This window comes from Cnephaeus nilssonii, assembly GCF_951640355.1.
Source record: "Cnephaeus nilssonii genome assembly, chromosome: X".
NCBI classification, from domain to species: Eukaryota; Metazoa; Chordata; class Mammalia; order Chiroptera; family Vespertilionidae; genus Cnephaeus; species Cnephaeus nilssonii.
This window is the reverse complement of record NC_137071.1, coordinates 15016799-15037302: the sequence shown is the minus strand read 5'-3', so window position 1 is coordinate 15037302 and position 20504 is coordinate 15016799. Positions and strand designations below refer to the sequence as shown.

The following is a 20504-nucleotide window of genomic DNA, read 5'->3' as shown; positions in this document are numbered from 1 at the left end:
ACAATGACTGGCTATAAATGACAAAACTTAAAATGATATAATTATAGATCTGATTATAATGCAATTGAAAAACATTTTGCTTTTCTAAAACGTGTAATATTCCAAGGTAACAATTAGAATTACAATGTAAATATATCATACCTTTGTAGACTCTTGGAGATTTTCATATATTATCTGGAACATCCACTTTAATGATAAAAATATATGTATACAAATAGAACATAATTATTTCTTTTTTTAAATTTCTTTATTGATTAAGGTATCACATATTTGTCCTCATCCCCCCATTCCCAGCCCACACCCCTCCCCACGCATGCCCCCACCCCCCTGTTGTCCTTAACCACTGGTTAGGCTCATATGCTTGCACACAAGTTCTTTGGTTGATCTCTCCCCTTTACCCCCACCCTCCCCTACCCTCCCTCTGAGGCCCGACAGTCTGATCCATGCCTCCTTGTTTCTGGGTCTGTTCTTGTTCATCAATCTATGTTGTTCATTGTTTCCCCTAGATGAGTGAGATCATGTGCTATTAGAAATACACTTATAAGAACCGAAAATGAGACAAGCAATAATAGTTATGCTGACAGGCAAATGAATCAGTCTGTAGTGAGTTTCTTTCTGGGCCAACAGTTTTTTTGAGACCCAATTTCAATGTCAAACAGTTCCTTATGTGTACATGTCAGCCATGACATTTCAGTTCTGGATGGTGGACAAATGGTGGTAATGCAGGTCCGACCCTCTCTGGTTTGGTCCTGGGCAACCTGTAGTGATGCACAGCTGTTAACTGCTAGTATTAAATTGGCTAGTCGAAACAAGCGAATATTCTAGAAAAATTAATTGTACTGGACAAAAAGGTGTTCCTAAAGTGTTAACTAAAATTTTTATTGGTAGTTCATCTCATGATAAAATTGCGTACCATGTAATGAGCCTAAAACAGTAATATTATAGTGCAAAAAATTAAAATTTAAAAGCCATCAAGACTACATTATAAAATTTTCAAAAGCATCCTAATATTTAAATAAAAAAGGGGGGATATTAGAAGAATATCATGTAAGGAAAAATATCCTGTAAGCAACTACATCTAGAAAATTAATACTTTAGAAAATTAATTGTAAGGCTAAAGCAAGACACCCATGAAAAACACACAAGGTGTCAAAACAAGCCAGAGGAAAATCATTTGGGCAAAAAATGAAATAGGATCCCAAGTCAAATTTATAGAAAATATTCCTTTATTAACTTTTGGTCGAGAATATGTTTGTATATTTTCAGAAAACAACTCCGAGACCATGTGGATTCCAGCAACAGAGAGGAATCGACAGGACTACTCCAGCCATGAAGACAGAAGAGAAGCAGTCCAGAGATGGAAGACGCTGACGTCGCCTTGCCATAATTATTATTTCTTTATTTGACAAAACTTCCGTGTAACTTCAGGATATCAAAAAGGCCTAATTAGTTTAAAAGTTGTTTTTTATTAGAAGAGAGAGAAAAAAATCTTACATATTCCGGATGTCCTTTGGTATAACCCAAAGCCATTTCCAGGATAAGAACATGTTTCCTTATGTTACCACGGTCAGCTAGATATTGAGGGAAAGAATGAAAAGGGAATGGGACACTGAGCCTGTTTGCTTCACTAGGAAGCTACAGCTTCACACTCCCCCCCACCAGGGAACCACCTGTCCATTCTGCACAGATCACTGGGGGAAGGGATAGAACAAAAGGGGGGTAAACACATGCGCAATAAAGTAAAAATGGTGCAAGGGTAGGTGTTGGACCATAGAGGACTGTCAGTCTAACCTGGGAAAAAGATCATTGTCTAGGGCAGTGGTGGGGAGCGTCTGACCTGTGGGCCATATAAGGTCCATGAAATAATTTGGTTTGGCCCTGCCAAGGTATTAGGGGTGAGTTAATTAAATGTTTAACCAAATATAGCAGGCTAATTTTTTTTGAAGAAAAATTATCTATTTTTTTAATACCTATGGCTTTTGGCTTTATCATATGAAGCAAGCACCCTCTCATTTAAAGGCACAGAGTCCCCTCTTCTGTCCCACTTCGCTGGGTCTCTTGAATCCACTGTTGAGTTCCAAGGACATCACTGCAAGGCACCGGAGGCAGTCCTGGGGCTTGGAAGCCCTGCAGCAGCCAGGTAGGGGGACGGGGGGAGGGCTCAGTATGGTTCTTCTGCAAGCATCGGATACCCGATACCCGGGGTCAAGGCCCAAACTAGTCCCTGCAGCTACAAGGGTGTAGGAGGCAGCTGAGATGGTCCCTGAGAGTAGACAGACCAAGCCCCTCCAAGCCCCCTAAGCAGGCCCCAGGCCCTGCCAGAACTGGTCAGTGTCCCAGATCCCTGGGCAGTGTGAAGTCCCTGAAGCTGTAGAAGGAGATGTCTCCATTATCCACCAAGGCAAATATCTGGTAGGACAACGGCTTGAGGGTGCAGAGGTCTTGGACTGGCTCATCAAATCCACTGATGCACATCCGGGCGTAGGGCTTGCCACGGTTACTCTTTCAGAACGTGGCCACAGCGTCAGCCTGGTAAACATCCAAGCTGATCTCCAAGCCCCCAGACTTCTCCGGCAGCTGGGCACCTCCATCAGCGACCTGTATTGTCTGCAGCACAGAGATATGTTGAAGGACTGTGGCTGGGGAGTCTGCCTGGCTGGGACTCAGCATGGGAGTGACAGGCTGGTCCCACAGGTGTTGGGGGCGGCTCTGGGTCTCCGCAGCAGCTGTTTGTACTCCTGCCAGCTGGAGCAGCGCGGCACCTCGGGATCTGCGTTTACATCGTCCCAGTCCCATTGGCGTCTGGAGAGCTTCTCCTTCTGCTGGCACCAGGACTCAGCATCTGTCTCCCGCCCTGCGACATTGGCCTGGAGCAGCTCTGGGGCTGAGCTAAGCAGGAGGGTGTGGCGGCTGTCTGTGGCCATGATGGGGAAGGAGATCTGCTCAAAGTTCCATGACCCCATTCTCCACTTTGCCACTTTCCTGGTTGCATCCCACCACCTCCCTGGCCAGGCCAGGGCAGGACTCCAGGGAACCTAAAGGCTGAAAGAGGCCCGCCGGGCCCTTTACAGAGCTTCACTCCTAGGGTTTCTCCTCTGGACATTAGCTGTTGTGGTTGTGGTGAGGTGGGACAGAGGTTGCCAGGCTCTGGGGTGTCCCAGCCACACTCCCAGTAAGGGGTTCTCCAGGGTCTTGGGCTTCTTATTAATGGACCGAGAGCTGGAGCTCCTCCTCTTCCTCTTACCATTCCCATCCTCCACACGGCAGCTGGGCATTGCTGTTCAAGTTCAGCTGCCTTTCGTAAGGGGACAGGATAGAGCTTGATTGGAAACGTGGAACCACAGAGCCCAGGCTCTTGAGGTGGCAGAAGATCTGATTCTGCAGAAAAGTCAGCGTCCTCAGTCAGCAGTAACTGGTAGGCTTCATGCTCCAGCAAATACAACGCCTCCTCGGGGTGCAGCCACTGGCGGCCCTGCTCTGAAAAGCCATGATCTGCTAGAATTGACCCGCGGGAGTCTTCAACTCCACCAACCCCTCTTTTGGTCTCCATTCGGCGGCCACCAAACTGCCCAGGCGCTCCACGCGCTCCGCCTCCGCCAGCAGCTGCCAGAGCTCTGTGTGTCCCAGGCACAGCCACTAGGCCTGGGCCGCAGCAGCTAGGCCTGGGCCGCGGAGCGGTAGGGTAGGAAGTCCTTGGGCCAGGCGAGCGCTGGGGCAGCTTCTGGGCCCGCCAGCGGAGGTGGCTAGGAGTTCCCAGGCACTGAGCACACTCCTGGCAGGAACCTCAATAGTTGTGGTCTCTGGTTCAGGCTCTATCGGGCCGCCAGCTGGCTAATTTTTAAGTTGATAATTTTGTATGGCCCACAAATGATGTTATAAATATCCAAATGGCCCTTGGCTGAAAAAAGGTTCCCCACCCCCTGGTCTAGAGGTTGGATCCCATCAGAAACCCACGAAAGATTGGAAAGCTAATTAGTTACTTTGAATAAATTTTTGTTTCCTCCCAAGCCTGAGAATACATAATTTCAAGTAAACAAAGTAACTATTTCTCTCTCACTTGGTGACCAACACTCGCCCATGTGTTCACATATTCTCTCTCTATAGCCGTGGGCCTTAGCAGCGGCCCTGACCAATGGCTGCACAGACTACAAACACAGGCTCCAGGCAGGAGCTTGGATAGTGCAGCACAGCAATGGATTGTAGCTGGGAACACAAGCTAAGCTCGCCAAATATCGGACTGAACTAAACTTTAATATGGCACATGATCTCTAGACATTGACTCTATTCTGACCCTGATTTTCTTGGGCAAGACTGATGGAGATGGAACATTGGAAGGGCAACGTTTTTGTATCACAAATAAATATGACCACAAGACCTCAATGATTGTCTCTCGTTATTGATGTTTCTATCTCTTTCTACCTCTTCCTTCCTCTCTGAAATCAATAAAAATACATATTTTTTAAAAACAAAACATACTTGACCCAAAGATCATATATCTTTGTAAAAAATATTAAATTATTCATTTACTCAAAGTGACAACTGAAAGTATTAAACAAACATGAGTTAGCAAAACTTCAGTTTCTAGGACTGAGAGAATTGTTTTCCTAAGTAATCAGGGAATTGATTAAGACAATATGACAGAAATATTTTAATAAAACAGAATCTTTGTTTTCTAGGTAGAAAAATTTTTATATTTGGAGCAGAAGAATAATACAGAAGAAAAACTTTGTCCCTTTAAAAGAACCAAACTCTGATTTTGCATCAGCTTACATTTGATATTTAAATTCATCTACTTAATTAAATTTATTCCAATTTTATTTAGATTACCCATATATAAAATTTCTTCTCAAGATTTCTCTTCTCTACAACTGTTTTCATCCCTTATAGTTTTCCTCTCTTAAATCATTCAAAATACACCAACTTTAGAACAACCCGCTTTCTTTTAATTTCCTCAAAAATTTATTTCCACAACTTATATGTTTCATTACCAAAAAACATAATTTCTTACCAACTAAATTAGAATTTTAACTTTTACAAACTTTATTGTCCAGTGACAACTAAAAAGTAAATAATTAACATTCTTCAGGTTGGCAAATTTATGAATAAATTTCATAACTTCTAGAAACAGACTCTTTTATTGACAAATATATTCACAATTTTATAAACCTATTTAATAAAATAAAAGATATATTCATTAACTGATCCAAATTTATTTTCTAGCTTCTCTATAATAAGAAGCCAAAAGTAGCCCTAGCTGGTTTAGCTCAATGGATAGAGCATCAGCCTGTGGACTAAAGGGTCCCGGGTTTGATTCCGGTCAAGGGCACATGCCCCAGTTTCGGGCTTGATCCCCAGAAGGGGCGTGCAGGAGGCAGCTGATCAGTGATTCTCTCTCATCACTTATGTTTCTATCTTTCCCTCTCCATTGCTCTCTGAAATCAATAAAAATATATTTTTTAAAAAGAAGGCAAAAGTAAGTAAACTTAGATCATTCAACTTAAGAACACTATAAAGTTTCAAGTTACCAGCAGACTTTAGAAAACTATGTTTAGGCATATATATATACACCCCGTATTCCGGCGTATAAGATGACTTTTTAACCCAGGAAAATCTTCTAAACGCCCAGTAGTCTTATACGCCGGAAAATACGGTATATACAAAATTATTACTAAAAAGTTTTATTAAAACCCTTTATTTTAGTTATAATTATTTTTTATTGAGGTATTATATGTGTACATATCTTACCATTACCCCCCCACCCCACACCCACACATGCCCTCACCCCCCAGAGTTTTGTGTCCATTGTTTATGCTTATATGCATGCATACAAGTCCTTCGTTTGATTTCTTATCTACCCCCCCTCTCCCTAACTTTCCCCCTGTAATTTGAAAGTCTGTTTGTTGCTTTAATGTCTCTGTAACTATCTTTTTGTTCATCAGTTTATAATGTTCTTTATTATCCATAAATGAGTGAGATCATGTGGTATTTTTCTTTCATTGACTGGCTTATTTCACTTAGTATAATATTCTCCAATTCCATCCAGGTTGCTGCAAATGATGAGAATTCCTTCTTTTTTATGGCAGCATAGTATTCCATTGTGTAGATGTACCACGGTTTTCTGATCCAGTCATCTGCTGACGGGCACCTAGGCTGTTTCCAAATCTTAGCTATTGTAAATTGTGCTGCTATGAACATGGGGGTGCATATATCCTTTCTGATTGGTGTTTCTAGTTTCTTTGGATATATTCCCAGGAGTGGGATTACTGGGTCAAATGGGAGTTCCATTTTCAGTTTTTTGAGGAAACTCCATACTGTTCTCCACAGTGGCTGCACCAGTCTGCATTCCCACCAGCAGTGCACGAGGGTTCCTTTTTCTCCGCATCCTCGCCAACACTTGTCGTTTGTTGATTTGTTGATGATAGCCATTCTGACAGGTGTGAGATGGTACCTCATTGTTGTTTTGATTTGCATCTCTCGGATAATAAGTGACTTTGAGCATGTTTTCATGTGTCTCTTGGCCTTCCTTCTGTCTTCTTTTGAAAATATTCTGTTTAGGTCCGTTGCCCATTTTTTTATTGGATCATTTATCTTCCTTTTATTAAGTTGCATAAGCTGCCTGTAGATGTTGGAGATTAAAACTTTATCAGTGCTAGCATTTGCAAATATGTTCTCCCATGCAGTGGGCTTTCTTGTTGTTTTGTTGATGATTTCTTTTGCTGTAAAAAAGCTTTTTATTTTGATGTAGTCCCATTTGTTAATTTTCTCTTTAGCTTCCATTGCCCTAGGGGCAGTGTCAGTGAAAAAGTTCTTTTGGCATATGTCTGAGATTTTGTTGCCTGTGGATTCCTCTAGTATTTTTATGGTTTCCCGTCTTATGTTTAAGTCCTGTATCCATTTTGAGTTTATTTTTGTGTATGGTGTAAGTTGGTGATCTAGTTTCATTTTTTTGCATGTGTGTGTCCAATTTTCCCAACACCATTTATTGAAGAGACTGTCTTGATTCCATTGTATGTTCATGCCTCCTTTGTCAAATATTAATTGAGCATAGTGGTTTGGGTCGATATCTGGATTCTCTATTCTGTTCCATTGATCTATAAGTCTGTTCTTGTGCCAGTACCAGGCAGTTTTGAGTACAGTGGCTTTGTAATACAGCTTGAAATCTGGTATGGAGATCCCTCCTACTTTATTCTTCTTTCTAAGGATTGCTGCGGCTATTCGGGGTCTTTTTTTATTCCAGATGAATTTTTGGAGAGTTCTTTCTAGGTCTGTGAAATATGCTGTTGGTATTTTGATGGGGAGTGCATTGAATCTGTAGATTGCTTTGGGTAGTATGGACATTTTAATGATGTTGATTCTACCAATCCATGAACATGGTATGTTCTTCCATCTGTTTACGTCTTCCTCTATCTCTTTTTTCAGTGTCCTGTAGTTTTCCGTGTATAGGTCTTTTACCTCCTTAGTTAAGTTTATTCCTAGGTATCTTAATTTTTTTGGTGCGATGGTAAATGGGATTTCTTTTTTAGTCTCTCTTTCTTTAAGTTCACTATTGGTGTATAGAAATGCCATAGATTTCTTGGCGTTAATTTTGTGTCAGGAGCCAAGAGTCAATGACAAATTAATTCTAACATTATTTTAGTAAGCTAATGAAACAGAACCTCATGGAAACTTGGTCCTCACCATTGGCTTACTTCCTCATGCCTGAGGACAAAGCATTCTTCGCATAGCTGCCCTTCAACCGCCCCATCCTTTATCTTTAGTCAACACCCTTTACGACCTTAGCCAAAATATCTAAGTCCACATGATCCGCTCAGCCCCTATCCCTCCTAGATATCTCCCCTTCTAGAACTTCCTCATACCCCCTCCCCTGCCTGCAGCCCCTGCTGGCAAGCACTGATAGGTCCACAGTTCACTCCCCGCGCCCCACCTCCCACTCCCTGACTTGGATATAAGGCACCGCTGTAAGAATAAAAATTTGAGGCTTGATCAGAAACCCATTTGTCTTGCCTCCATTCTCCGCATCCCTTGTTTGTCTCATTCTCTTAGGTTCGTCTCTGGTGTCCGTGTTGTTGCCCCGCGGGTCGGGGCAATTTTGTATCCCGCTACATTGCCGAATTCATTTATTAAGTCTATTAGTTTTTTGATGAAATCTTTTGGGTTTTTTACGTACAATATCATGTCATCTGCAAATAAGGACAGCTTCACTTCTTCTTTTCCAATTTGGATGCCTCTTATTTCTTCTTCTTGCCTAATTGCGGTAGCTAATACTTCCAGCACTATGTCAAACAGGAGTGGTGAGAGTGGGCATCCCTGTCTTGTTCCTGTTCTTAGGGGAAATGGTTTTAGTTTTTGCCCATTGAGTATGATGTTTGCTGTGGGTTTATCATATATAGCTTTTATTATGTTGAGGTATGATCCTTCTATTCCCACCTTGTTGAGAGTTTTTATCAAGAAAGGGTGTTGGATTTTGTCAAATGCTTTTTCTGCATCTATTGATATGACTATGTGGTTTTTATCTCTCAATTTGTTTATGTGATGTATCACATTTATTGATTTGCGGATATTGTACCATCCTTGCATTCCTGGGATAAATCCTACTTGGTCATGATGTATGATCTTTCTGATGTATTGCTGGAGCCAATTTGCTAGGATTTTGTTGAGAATTTTGGCATCTATGTTCATGAGGGATATTGGTCTGTAATTCTCTTTCATTGTGTTGTCTTTATCTGGTTTTGGTATTAGGGTGATGCTAGTTTCATAGAAGGAGCCTGGAAGTGTTCCTTCCTCTTGAATTTTTTGGAATAGTCTGAGGAGGATAGGTTTTAGTTCTTCCTTGAAAGTTTGGTAAAACTCTCCTGTGAAGCCGTCTGGCCCCGGGCTTTTGTTTGCTGAAGCTTTTTGATGACTGCTTCAATTTCTTCCATAGTTATTGGCCTGTTGAGCTGTTTAGATTCTTCCTGATTGAGTTTTGGAAGGTTGTATTTGTCTAGGAATATGTCCATTTCCTCCAGGTTGTCCAGTTTGTTGGAATAGAGTTGTTCGTAGTATTTTGTAACAATCCTTTGTATTTCGTCAGGGTCTGTTGTTATTTCACCTCTTTCATTTCTGATTTTGTTTATTTGGGTCCTCTCTCTTTGCTTCTTGGTGAGCCTGGCTAGAGGTCCATCAATCTTGTTTATCTTTTCAAAGAACCAGCTCTTGGTTTTGTTGATCTTTTGTATTGTTTCTTTGGTCTCTATGTCGTTTATCTCCGCTCTGATCTTTATTATTTCTTTCCTTCTGCTTACACTGGGCTTTTCTTGTTGCTCTCTCTCTAACTCTTTGAGTTGTTTGGTTAGGTAATTTATTACCATTGTTTCTTGTTTTTTGCAGTAGGCTTGTAGAGCTATGAACTTCCCTCTCAGGACTGCTTTCGCTGTGTCCCATAGATTTTGGATTGTTGTGTTTTCATTGTCATTTGTTGCCATGATGTTTTTTATTTCTTCCTTGATGTCTTTGGTAACCCAGTCATGGTTTAATAGCATGCTGTTTAGTCTCCATTTGTTTGATTTCTTTGGGTTGTTTTTATTGTAGTTGATTTCCAGTTTTATGCCACTGTGATCTGAGAAGGAGCTTGATATGATTTCTATCTTCTTGAATTTGGAGAGACTTTGCCTATGTCCTAACATATGGTCTATCTTTGAAAATGTCCCATGTGCACTTGAGAAGAATGTATATTCTGTGGCTTTGGGGTGAAATGTTCTGAAGATGTCGATTAATTCCATCTGGTCTAGTGAGACATTTAGGATTGATGTTTCTTTGCTGATTTTTTGTTTAGAGGATTTGTCCAATGGTGATAGTGGGGTATTGAAGTCTCCTACTATAATTGTATTGCTGTCAATCTCTCCTTTGATATCTTCCAGGAGTTTTTTAATGTATCTTGGTGCTCCTGTGTTGGGTGCATATATGTTTACCAGAGTTATTTCTTCTTGTTGGATTTCTCCTTTTAGTATTATGAAGTGGCCTTCATTATCTCTTGTTATGTCCTTCACTTTGAGATCTAATTTGTCAGATATAAGTATTGCTACCCCAGCTTTTTTTTCATTTCCATTCGCCTGGAAAACCTTTTTCCATCCCTTTACTCTCAGTCTGTATGCGTCCTTTTTTTTGAGGTGGGTTTCCTGTAGACAGCAGATATATGGGTTTTGTTTTCTTATCCAATCTCTTACCCTGTGTCTTTTGATTGGGGCATTCAATCCATTTACATTTAAAGTTATTATTGATAGGCACTTATTTGTCACCATTTTTATTCTATACCCCTGTGTTCCTTCTTTGCTTCCTATTTCTTTCTTTCTTCTTCTTCTTTTTTTTTTTTTTTTACAGCAGACCCTTTAGCATTTCTTTCATTGCTGGTTTGGTGGTGATAAACTCCCTTAGTCCTTTTTTGTCTGTGAAGCTCCTGATTTCACCTTCAATTTTGATTGATAGCCTTGCTGGGTACAGTATTCTTGGATTGAGACCCTTCCTTTGCATGACTTTGTATATTTCATTCCATTCCCTTCTGGCTTGATGAGTTTCTGTTGAGAAATCAGTTGCTAGTCTGATGGGGGTTCCTTTGTATGTAACTGTCTGTCTCTCTCTGGCTGCTTTTAAGATTCTTACTTTGTCGTTGGTGTTTGCCAACTTAATTATAATGTGCCTTGGCGTCGGTCTTTTGGGGTTCATTTTGCTTGGAACTCTGTGAGCTTCTTGGATTTGTGTGGGTTTTTTCTTCCCTATATCAAGGAAGTTTTCTGTTATTATTTCTTCTAACAGGTTTTCTATTCCTTGCTCCGTTTCCTTTCCTTCTGGTACCCCTATTATCCTTATGTTGTTTTGTTTTGTGTTGTCCCGAAGTTCCCTTAGGCCCTCCTCATGCTTTCTAATTTTTGTTTCTAGAAGCTGTTGTAATTGGGTATTTTTTTCCATCTTGTCTTCTAGCTCACTTATGCGGTCCTCTGCTTCTTCTAGTCTACTCTTGATGCTTTCTATTGAGTTCTTTACAGCAGCGATGTCATTTTTCATTTCTTCTTGGTTCTTCATTTCCTCTTGGTTCTTACTCATATTGTCGAATTTGTCTTCCATCGTTTTCAGCCACCTTATGACCATTTCTCTGAATTCTTTCTCTGATAGGTTGTTTGCCTCTAGTTCGTTTACTTCCTTTTCTGGTGATGCCTGCTTCTCTTTCCTGGGGGGGCTAATTCTTTGTTTCCCCATGGTCTCTCTTCTCCGGATGTCTGGTTATATAGTTCTCTCTCTCCGGCGTTGATTTAAAGGTACAAAATACAACACAACCAGGCACAACACACAAGGCACTAAACAGAATTGTATTCACGATATTAATAACCTCCAATAAAGGTAACCACCATAGAAAGACAAATTAGGGAATAGGAGTGGAAGAGGGAGAGTAAAAAGAAAGAACAAAAAAAAAAAAAAGAAAAGAGTGTGAATCTGAACTGGGGAGAAGAGCAGAAAGAAAAAAGAAAAGAAAAATGAGTAAGAGAGGCAAGAACAATACTAAGAGAGAAAAGGGGAACAAACTATATATATGGGGAGTAGACTCCACTAGAACAACCACTAATCCCAGCAAATTCCAGCAACACGAGCCTGGAGATTAATACAAACTGCAACAGGAACTAATATCAAGTGAGGCAAGGGAAAACAAAAGTAATAAAAAAAAAAAAAAAAACAAAGCAAACAATAGAACCAACCAAACAAACAAAAAGTATAATCAAAACAATCTCATAAAAAAAGCATAAAAATTCAATCTAATCAACATTCAAGCAAACAACAACAAAAGGCCAGAGAGAAAAATAATTTTTTTAAGGGGAAAGGTTAGGAGGAGAGTGATGGCAAAATGTTAGCGTTGAGATAGGGTAAGGGAAAGATGTAAATAGAATGTAGGACACTAATCCCAAAATAAAAGAAAGAGAAAATCTAATGACATTTAAAAAAAAAAAGTAAAATAATAGCAATAATAATGCTGATTGAAAATAAAAATGTAATAATTAAAAAGGTGAAAATCGAGGAAAAAGAAAAAAAATTTTTTCTTAAATAAAAGATGCAAAAAATGAAAATAAAAAAAATTAGAATAAAAAAATTGAAAAAAAATTGAAAAAAAATTAAAAAATAGGAAGACTAAAATGTGCAGTAGCGGCTGTCATTCACTTCCTCTTTTATTCTGTTTGGTATGCCTGTTTCCCAGTCTGGGAGGTATTTCAGTTCAGCTTCGTTCCTCTGCTCCTCCGTGTTGTAAGCCAATCCTGCTTTTTAAGCCGGCCGTGTCTTAATTTCTCGTATTTATTTTTGATTACACCAGAGACAATTAGCGTTTCAGCCCCTGGGTGGCAGTGTTTCTGAATTGACTTCTGGGCCTCTCTAGCTTTTTTTTTTTTTTCCCCCTCTATGGCACTCACTACCGGTTTGTGGAGGTGTGTGCCTCACAGCTGCCTCTCCGATGGTCACACCTAGCTCTGTTCCCAGGTTCCGAAAAAACAACTTCCCCTGCAGTCTTTCAGGGTTTTTCCACCTGGGCTTTCCTATGCGTTGGGCTTAGTAAGCAGAGTCGGAAAGAGCCCAAGTGTGCGGACAGTGGGTCTGTGCGCCAGACTAAGGAGCCCGCACTCCTTTGAAAATTCTTAGTCTGATCCTCCTCGTCAGATTAAAATGAGTTGATTTTAAGAGGTCACTTCAGTTAGCAGCTCTGAGGACCCCCTTTCACATTCAGGGATCACGGCAGCTCCAACTGCCTCCGGTTTTTCTAGGCACAGACCTCCCGGTTCCCGCAGGTCCCGCGGCTCGCGCGCTTCCCTCCCACCTCGGGGATTAGAAACCACACCTTATTTCAGGCGAAATCTGACCTTTCCGTGGTTCAGTGAAGGGTTCCTTTGAATCCGAATGTTTGCGCCGATAGGGGACCGGTGTTCTGGTGCTCGCAGCTGTTCAGTGTTTGCAGTTGTCGCGGAAAGTCAGGTTTCCAATAAAATCCTCCTTTCCTTGCAAGATGGCGAGGCGCCCGGTGAGCCCGCAGCTCCGGGAGGGAACCCAGCCCCTGTCAATGCTGTCTCTATGTGGTCTCCACTTATGTCCTTGGTTATCAGGGTTCTCTCCAACTAGTCTTCAATTGATTTTTCAGGAAGTTTTTCTGTATTTTAGTTGTAATTCCAGTTTGGTCCTGGGAGAGTGTCAGTGTAGCTTCCACTTAATCCGCTGCCATCTTGGAATCCTCCCATCCTTTTTTCTATTTTAGTTATAATTATTTATTAATTCTTAGTAACACTATGAGATTTCAAAGTCAATTATTATCCAAGCTATTTTCTTAAAAAAATTTGTAACAGAGATAATGTGAACTTATTTTTGCAACTGCTGGTAAAACAAACATATATAATTAATGTTAATGACTCTAAAAGACATCAACAAAACTTAAACCTGCTTTGGAATAAAATATTTTCATAGATTACATGGCCTTGAAAAAATATTTGGGATACTTTCAATTTCTTAATTTATATAAACATTTAATTCATTTAAGCCAATAAAATATTATAAACTAGTAGTAATACCATCTAGAGGCAGAAAACACCATTCTTTATATATATCTATAACAGTGGTCAGCAAACTCATTAGTCAACAGAGCCAAATATCAACAGTACAACGATTGAAATTTCTTTTGAGAGTCAAATTTTTTAAAATTTAAACTATACAGGTAGGTACATTGTTATTAGCTTAATTAGGGTACTCCTAAGCTGGCCTTTGCTAAAAACTCAAGGAGCAAAAGAGCCGCATGTGGCTCGCGAGCTACAGTTTGCTGACCACTGATCTATACTAATAAAAGCCTAGGTGGTTGTCACACCCTCAATCCGTGATGCCCTCATGCCATAACAATCCATCACCCGGAGGCTGTGTGCACAGCGGGCAAGCGCGAGTGGGTAAGGCTGCATGCGAGTGGAGCCTCAGAGGTGGGTCCCAGTGGCTCTACCTCCATGCTGCAAGGCTGGGGTCCCCCGGCGTTGGGTCCCCCGGCTCTGGCTTACCTCTTTGGGGCAATCCATCAAGGAGCCCAGGATGGGTGTGTGGGGCCTACCTCTTTGGGGAGATCCATCGCGGGGCTCCTGCACTGTGAGAGGGCACAGGCCAGTCTGGGGAACTCGCCCCCTCCAACCCAAGTGCATGAATTTCGTGCATCGGGCCTCTAGTACAGTGGTTCTCAACCTTTCTAATGCCGTAACCCTTTAATACAGTTCCTCATGTTGTGGTGACCCCCAACCATAAAATTATTTTCGTTGCTACTTCATAACTGTAATTTTGCTACTATTATGAATTGTAATGTAAATATCTGTGTTTTCCGATGGTCTTAGGTGACTCTGCTAGCTGTAGAGCCTAAGACCATGGGAAAACACAGATATTTACATTACGATTCATAACAGAAGCAAAATTACAGTTATGATGTAGCGACGAAAATAATTTTATGGTTGGGGGTCACCACAATATGAGGAACTGTATTAAAGGGTTACGGCATTAGAAAGGTTGAGAACCACTGCTCTAGTGTATAAATAAGCACAGATCTCAGAAATAGATCAAAACATAAACAAAATCACTTGTAATTGTAGAGAAGACACAATATTTTTTAAAATATATATACTTTTATTGATTTCAGAGAGGAAGGGAGAGGGAGAGAGAAATATAAAAAAAACATCAATGATGAGAGAGAACCATTGATCGGCTGCCTCCTGCATGCCCCACACTGGGGATTGAGCCCACAACCTGAGCATGTGCTCTGACCTGGAATCAAATCTTGACCTCCTGGTTCATAGGTTGACGCTCAACCACTGAGCCACACCAGCTGGGAAAGACATAAGATTTTTCATTTGCCCTTCACAACTTTTAAGGATTAGGGGACGTGTCAGGCATGAGAGACATTAACCACTTGTGTTTTTTAAAGTGGCAGTTTTTTTCCTTCAGTAGTGGGCTCAGTTTACATTTCTGATTACCTGGCAGGAAGACCTCTTGAAACTTTCAAAATATTCCTATTAGACTTTGAAAAATCAGCTTCCAATTTGTCAAAATTCTGATCAGTTAATAAATCCTTTAAAAAGTTTTCAAATATAGCAATTCTCATAAATCTTACATCTCACTAACCTTTTAAAATCTATACCTTGTTAGGAAATGTACTGGTTACCCCTTCTGCCTTTTCTTAAATTATCTTTTTAATTAACCCAATTAATATCTGTAAGACCCAAAAAGCTAAATCACAAACTTAAAAGTCTTAAGACTATCTGTAGTTCTGGGTATCTACATTTTTTGAAGGCAGGTCTATTGTACTTGCAATGTTTAAATTTTTCACAATATCTGCAAATACCTGAAGGTAAATAGGAAGGGTTCTGATTGGATGTTGATTTTTGTTATAATTTCTGTCCTTCCATTTTATTGAAGGTGTCTTTTTAAAATATATATATTTTTATTGATTTCAGAGAGGGAGGGAAAGGGAGAGGGAGAGAGAGATAGAAACATCAATGATGAGAGAGAATCATTGATCAGATGCCTCCTGCACAGCCCACACAGGAGATCAAGCCTGCAACCCAGGCACGTGCCCTGACGAGGAATCTAACCGTGACCTCTGGTTCATAGGTTGACGCTCAACAACTGAGCCACGCCAATCTAGCTTATTAAAAGTATCTTAATGGCTGGTTATAATACCAATATGAGAGCTCTCTAAAGTTTTTCATTTTAGAAATTTTGTTCAATTCAAAACAGCCACTGTCTGGCCAGTGACAGTAGGATTTTGTAGCAACTTAATCAATAAGCCTTTTACGACTTAATTAAGGAAGCGAAACGTTTCCACAAAGACAATGCAAAAGATGCGTCCCTCATAGATCCAAAAGTTCACTTCCAAAAATATCAGAGAAAGCACAGACCTTCCTTACACAGGTGACTAGGATGTTATGGGTACAGACTGTGTTTCTCGTCTACCACAAAATGTGAAATGACTCCAGCCACAATGGTGTGGCACTGGGCAGGCGTTAATTTGTGGCACTGGGCAGGCGTTAATGTAATGGGATTTTTTCAGCACTAACAAGTAAGGAAGGTTTAGATGACAAAGGCCCCTATGGGCTGGGTTCCCTTATAACAAACTCCCCTGGGAGCCAGACAAAGAGACACTTGAAACTTCCCTCTATTTGACTGGCTACCGGGTGCACCCCAGTAATGCACCTTCCAGAAGGTGGAGATCAGAGAAAATATTTTAACTGGTCACAAGCTCAGCTCTTAGAATACAGAACAAAATTGAAGGAAAAATCTCATCTGTTTTGTTTTTCAAATATTTTTGAATTAATTTGGGTGGCATCCTATATAATAAAAGCCTAATATGCAAATTGTCCCCTCGGGCAGTCTTTCGACCAAGAGGAGTTCCACCAGGAGACCTGGAGTTCGATTGCTCGCTATGACATGGGCTGACCATCAGGGGGTGGTGCCGAACATGGTGGGTGTCAGTGACGGGGTGCTGGCAGAGGGAAGCAGTGGAGGCACTGCAGGCCCCCATGGGCCCCAACAAGAGCGGGACTGTGGCTGGATGGTGAAGCAGGTGAGCAGGCAGTGCCAGGCCAAGGCGGATGTGAGCAGGGGCCCTGCCAATTGCCCCACAGATGGTGACCAGGGGTGGCCACAGGGGGCAGGGCTGCTGCTTGGCTCCCAGGCACTGAGGGAGCTGGGCAGGGGGCGCTGTGGGCGGGATGGTGGAGTAGGTGAAGGGGAGGCACCAGGCCAAGATGGGGTGCCAGGCGGGGCTGCAAGGCTGCGGAGCTGCAAGGCTGGGGGCATGAGCTGGGGCTGTGAGGCTGGGGGCATGAGCTAGGGCCTGATCTCCACAAGCCAGCTTGAGGGACCCCACCCATGCACAAATTCGTGCACTGGGCCTCTAGTTGGTTAATAAAATTATATAGGTTTCAGCTCCACAATTATATAATACATCATCTGTGTATTGTATTGTGGGTTCACAACCGCAAGTCAAATCTCCTTCCATCACCATTTATCCCACCTTTAACCTCTTCGACCACCTCTCACCCTCCTTACCTCTGGCTATCCCCATACTGTTGTCTGTGTTTATGATTATTTTTAAAATATATTTTTATTGATTTCAGAGAAAAAGGGAGAGGGAGAGAGAGATAGAAACATCAATGATGAGAGAGAATCATTGATCGGCTGCCTCATGCAGGCCCCACGCTGGGGATCAAGCCCACAATCCGGGCATGTGCCCTGACCAAGAATCGAACCGTGACCTCCTTGTTCATAGGTCGATGCTCAACCACTGAGCCATGCTGGCTGGGCTATGAGTATTTTTTTTCTTTGTTTAATCCCTTCACCTTTTTCACCAGCCACCTAAGCAACCTCCCCACTGACAGCTGTAGATGTGTGAGGCAACATTGGGTATATAAGACATTTTTGGCAAAAGGAGAAAAGGGTATTAGATTTCAGAGTGAGAATGGATGATTTTTAAGTAACTGAGGAAGAGGGGAACCCACAGGGTAGACAAATCCTTGCTAGGAGATTCAGAAACAGCAGGACACAGGATATCTAGCTAACAGGCACCTTGTTTACCATACTTAGTGCAAAATAGGCTAAGGGGAAATGCTAAACTCTCCATCCTGAAGCAGGTTTCTCTGTCTGAATCTCTTGGGCAGGAAAAGGTGTGTGTGTGTGTGTGTGTGTGTGTGTGTGTGTGTGTGTGTGTGTGTCTCAAAGGTTCTTTCTGACTCTTGTTTCTTAATAAACAGCTTAAAATTAATATTCCAGACCAGCCGGCATGGCTCAGTGGTTGAGTGTGGACCTATGATCCATGAGGTCATGGTTCGGTTCCCAGTCAGGGCACATGCTCGGGTTGTGTGCCAGATCCGCAGTGCGGGGCTTGCAGGAGGCAGCTGATCAAAGATTCTCTCTCATCATTGATGTTTCTCTCTCTCTCTCTCTCTCTCTCCCTCTCTCCCCCTTCCTCTCTGAAATCAATAAAAATATATTGTAAAAAATTAATATTCTGCTCTAGGTGGTTTGGCTTAGTGTATAGAGTGTCAGCCTGCGGACTGAAAGGTCCCGGGTTCAATTATGGTCAAGGGCATGTACTTCGGTTACAGGCTCCTCCCCAGCCCAGGCCCTGGCTGGGGCTTGTGCAGGAGGCAATGAATAAATTTGTTTCTCTCACATCAGTGTTTCTCTCTGTCTTTCCCTCTCTCTTCCACGCTCTCTAAAAATCAATGGAAAATATCTTTGGGTGAGGATAAAAACATAAATTAATATTCTGCAAAGCAGCTTCAGGGTGGCAGAATTTTGGTCCCTCCACTAGCAAAAATCTTTTCAGTCAATGTCATCCAAATCAATGTGTAGCTGAAGCTAGAAGTACTGACACTACCCCAGAATTTATTGTTTTCATATTTTGTAATTTTTTTATTGGCTCATTGTTGTTGTTTTGTCCACTCTCCTCAGAGGCCTACAATTCAATTTCAGGGACTTGGGTTGCTAACATGTCTGTCACACAGCTGACAGAAGTCCAAAGTGAGACTACAGCCACCTTAACAGGTGAAAGGTGAATTTTAAATGTCATGATTTTAGTGTGGTTTATGTATAATATCAAAGAAAGACTATTTAGAACTTGAAAAATATCATGAAAGAATCTTGAGACTTGGGATCCCAATTTCTATTGTCACCTAAGTCCAATTACCACACACCAAAACAACCGTGTTATGTGCCACTATATGTTGGATTAATTTAGTAGCAAATTCTAGTTGATCCTCTAATTTATACCTTCTTAGCTCAATCAATGACTTTGGAAAGTTACTTTCACTGAACTTCAGTTTTCTGTCCTCCATTTTAATATGTGTTTAATGAAGAATAATTGAGACATTACATTTGAATACACTTGATAGTATCTAATTTCCATAGACGTTTGCTTATATCATGGACTTAGAGATAAAGAGGCTGCCGAAGTTACTGGGAGGGGGGGGGCAGGTGTAAATATTGTACTTTGTGTAAAACACCAGGACAGGAAACTTCCCAACCCTCTTATAGTGAAAACATCCAAAGCTCCATAATTCTCCGCAGAACACAGCTTGTAGTAAGTTCCTTCTCATATACCCATCTCTGAACTCATTGCCCACTAAAGAAATATGTATTAAGTGCTCCATAGGGCTCTGAGAATGAAATCTGAAAATCTAAACTTCTCGTTTTACTATGGAATATACTGAAGTCAAGACAAATTAAGGTAGTGGAAGTTCACTGATGTTAATCACAGGATGGTTAAGATTCAGTCTATTGTAAATTACTTGAGTTATGGTTTTGGTTCACAGGGTAAAAGGAGCAATGCTAAAGGTTGCTGTTGGAATAACAGAACTCACTAAATTTTGGGGGGGCCTGTAATTTAACAATTAGGCTCTTCTATATGTTCTTGTTGTGTTTTTTTGTTTTGTTTTGTTTTGTTTTTGTCCATCTGTGGTCTTTTCTGCATATGTCCTTTTAAGGAATGGCTGCCAGAAGATGTCTCTTTAAAGGTATCGTTTGGCATTTGTCATAGCTCTATGCCTTTAAATTCTGTGCATAATTAGGATGCACTTATAATTTTGCATAAAAGCCACAAGGGCCTACATAGAACTGTCTTATAGAAATTCCATTATGAAATAAAATTAATTGGTGTTGAAAAAATTAAATTTGAAGGTGAAATTTTGCCTGCTTATGTGATAGAATTGTTAGCTTTGCCCACCACCTCATGGTAAGTTGGTTGTGATATTTATTGTTCTCTCCCATATACTAACAGACCAATATTTACGTAAATTAAGCTGGTAACATTCCTTTCATTTTCCTGGACCTATGCCACCAGCTTGGTTTTCACCTATTATCATAATTTTACTTTTCAAATTAGTTATTTGACTCCATATTCTCTCTCTTACTCTCTCTACCCATCTATCTCTATATCTACTCATCCATCTGTCCATTTATATGGATCAAGTCAAATGTCTCTCTTAGAAGGAATTTACTCTTCCAAATGGCAAATTGTCTACGCAATCTGGTGCCTTACTCAATCCAAAATGCGTGGGGATGGTTGCCTCCCTCAGGGTTCAAACAGAGGAACAGAAACACTAGGAGGTGATACGCACGTAAGGGGGACTTGTAACGGGAACCTGATGGTATGTGATTGCAGGATCTGCATCAGCAGCTTCCATGAGGCTTTTGTCTTTGCTTCAGGTGCTGGAGCCTGAGGTCAGCATAGCATTCAGGGAGGAGAGAGGGATGAGAAGTGGGGAAGCAGGAAAGACTGGGATCCCTAAGGAACAGATGGAACCTGAGAGGACAGTCTGGAAACCATGCTGATCTTTCGCAGCCCCCAAACCTCCACCCATGGGGACGGGAGTGCTGGGCAGAAGTGGGTACTCTTTCTTATGGAGCTGCTGACGATGAAAGAGCTCAGGGGGAGCCGCTGTAGCTGTGGGCCTGGCTGCTGCCTCACACTAAGG

The 20504-nt window shown here is 41.4% G+C and overlaps 1 pseudogene across 1 annotated transcript; it reads right to left on the bottom strand.

Annotated features, from left to right (window-relative positions):
- Window positions 1–2328: 2328 nt before the first annotated feature.
- Window positions 2329–20213, bottom strand: LOC307096111 (tRNA-splicing endonuclease subunit Sen54-like; annotated as a pseudogene). Its single transcript has 2 exons — window positions 20148–20213; window positions 2329–3831 (listed from the first exon to the last, which is right to left on the bottom strand). The product of its transcript is annotated as a tRNA-splicing endonuclease subunit Sen54-like (transcript).
- Between the last annotated feature and the right edge of the window lie 291 nt (window positions 20214–20504).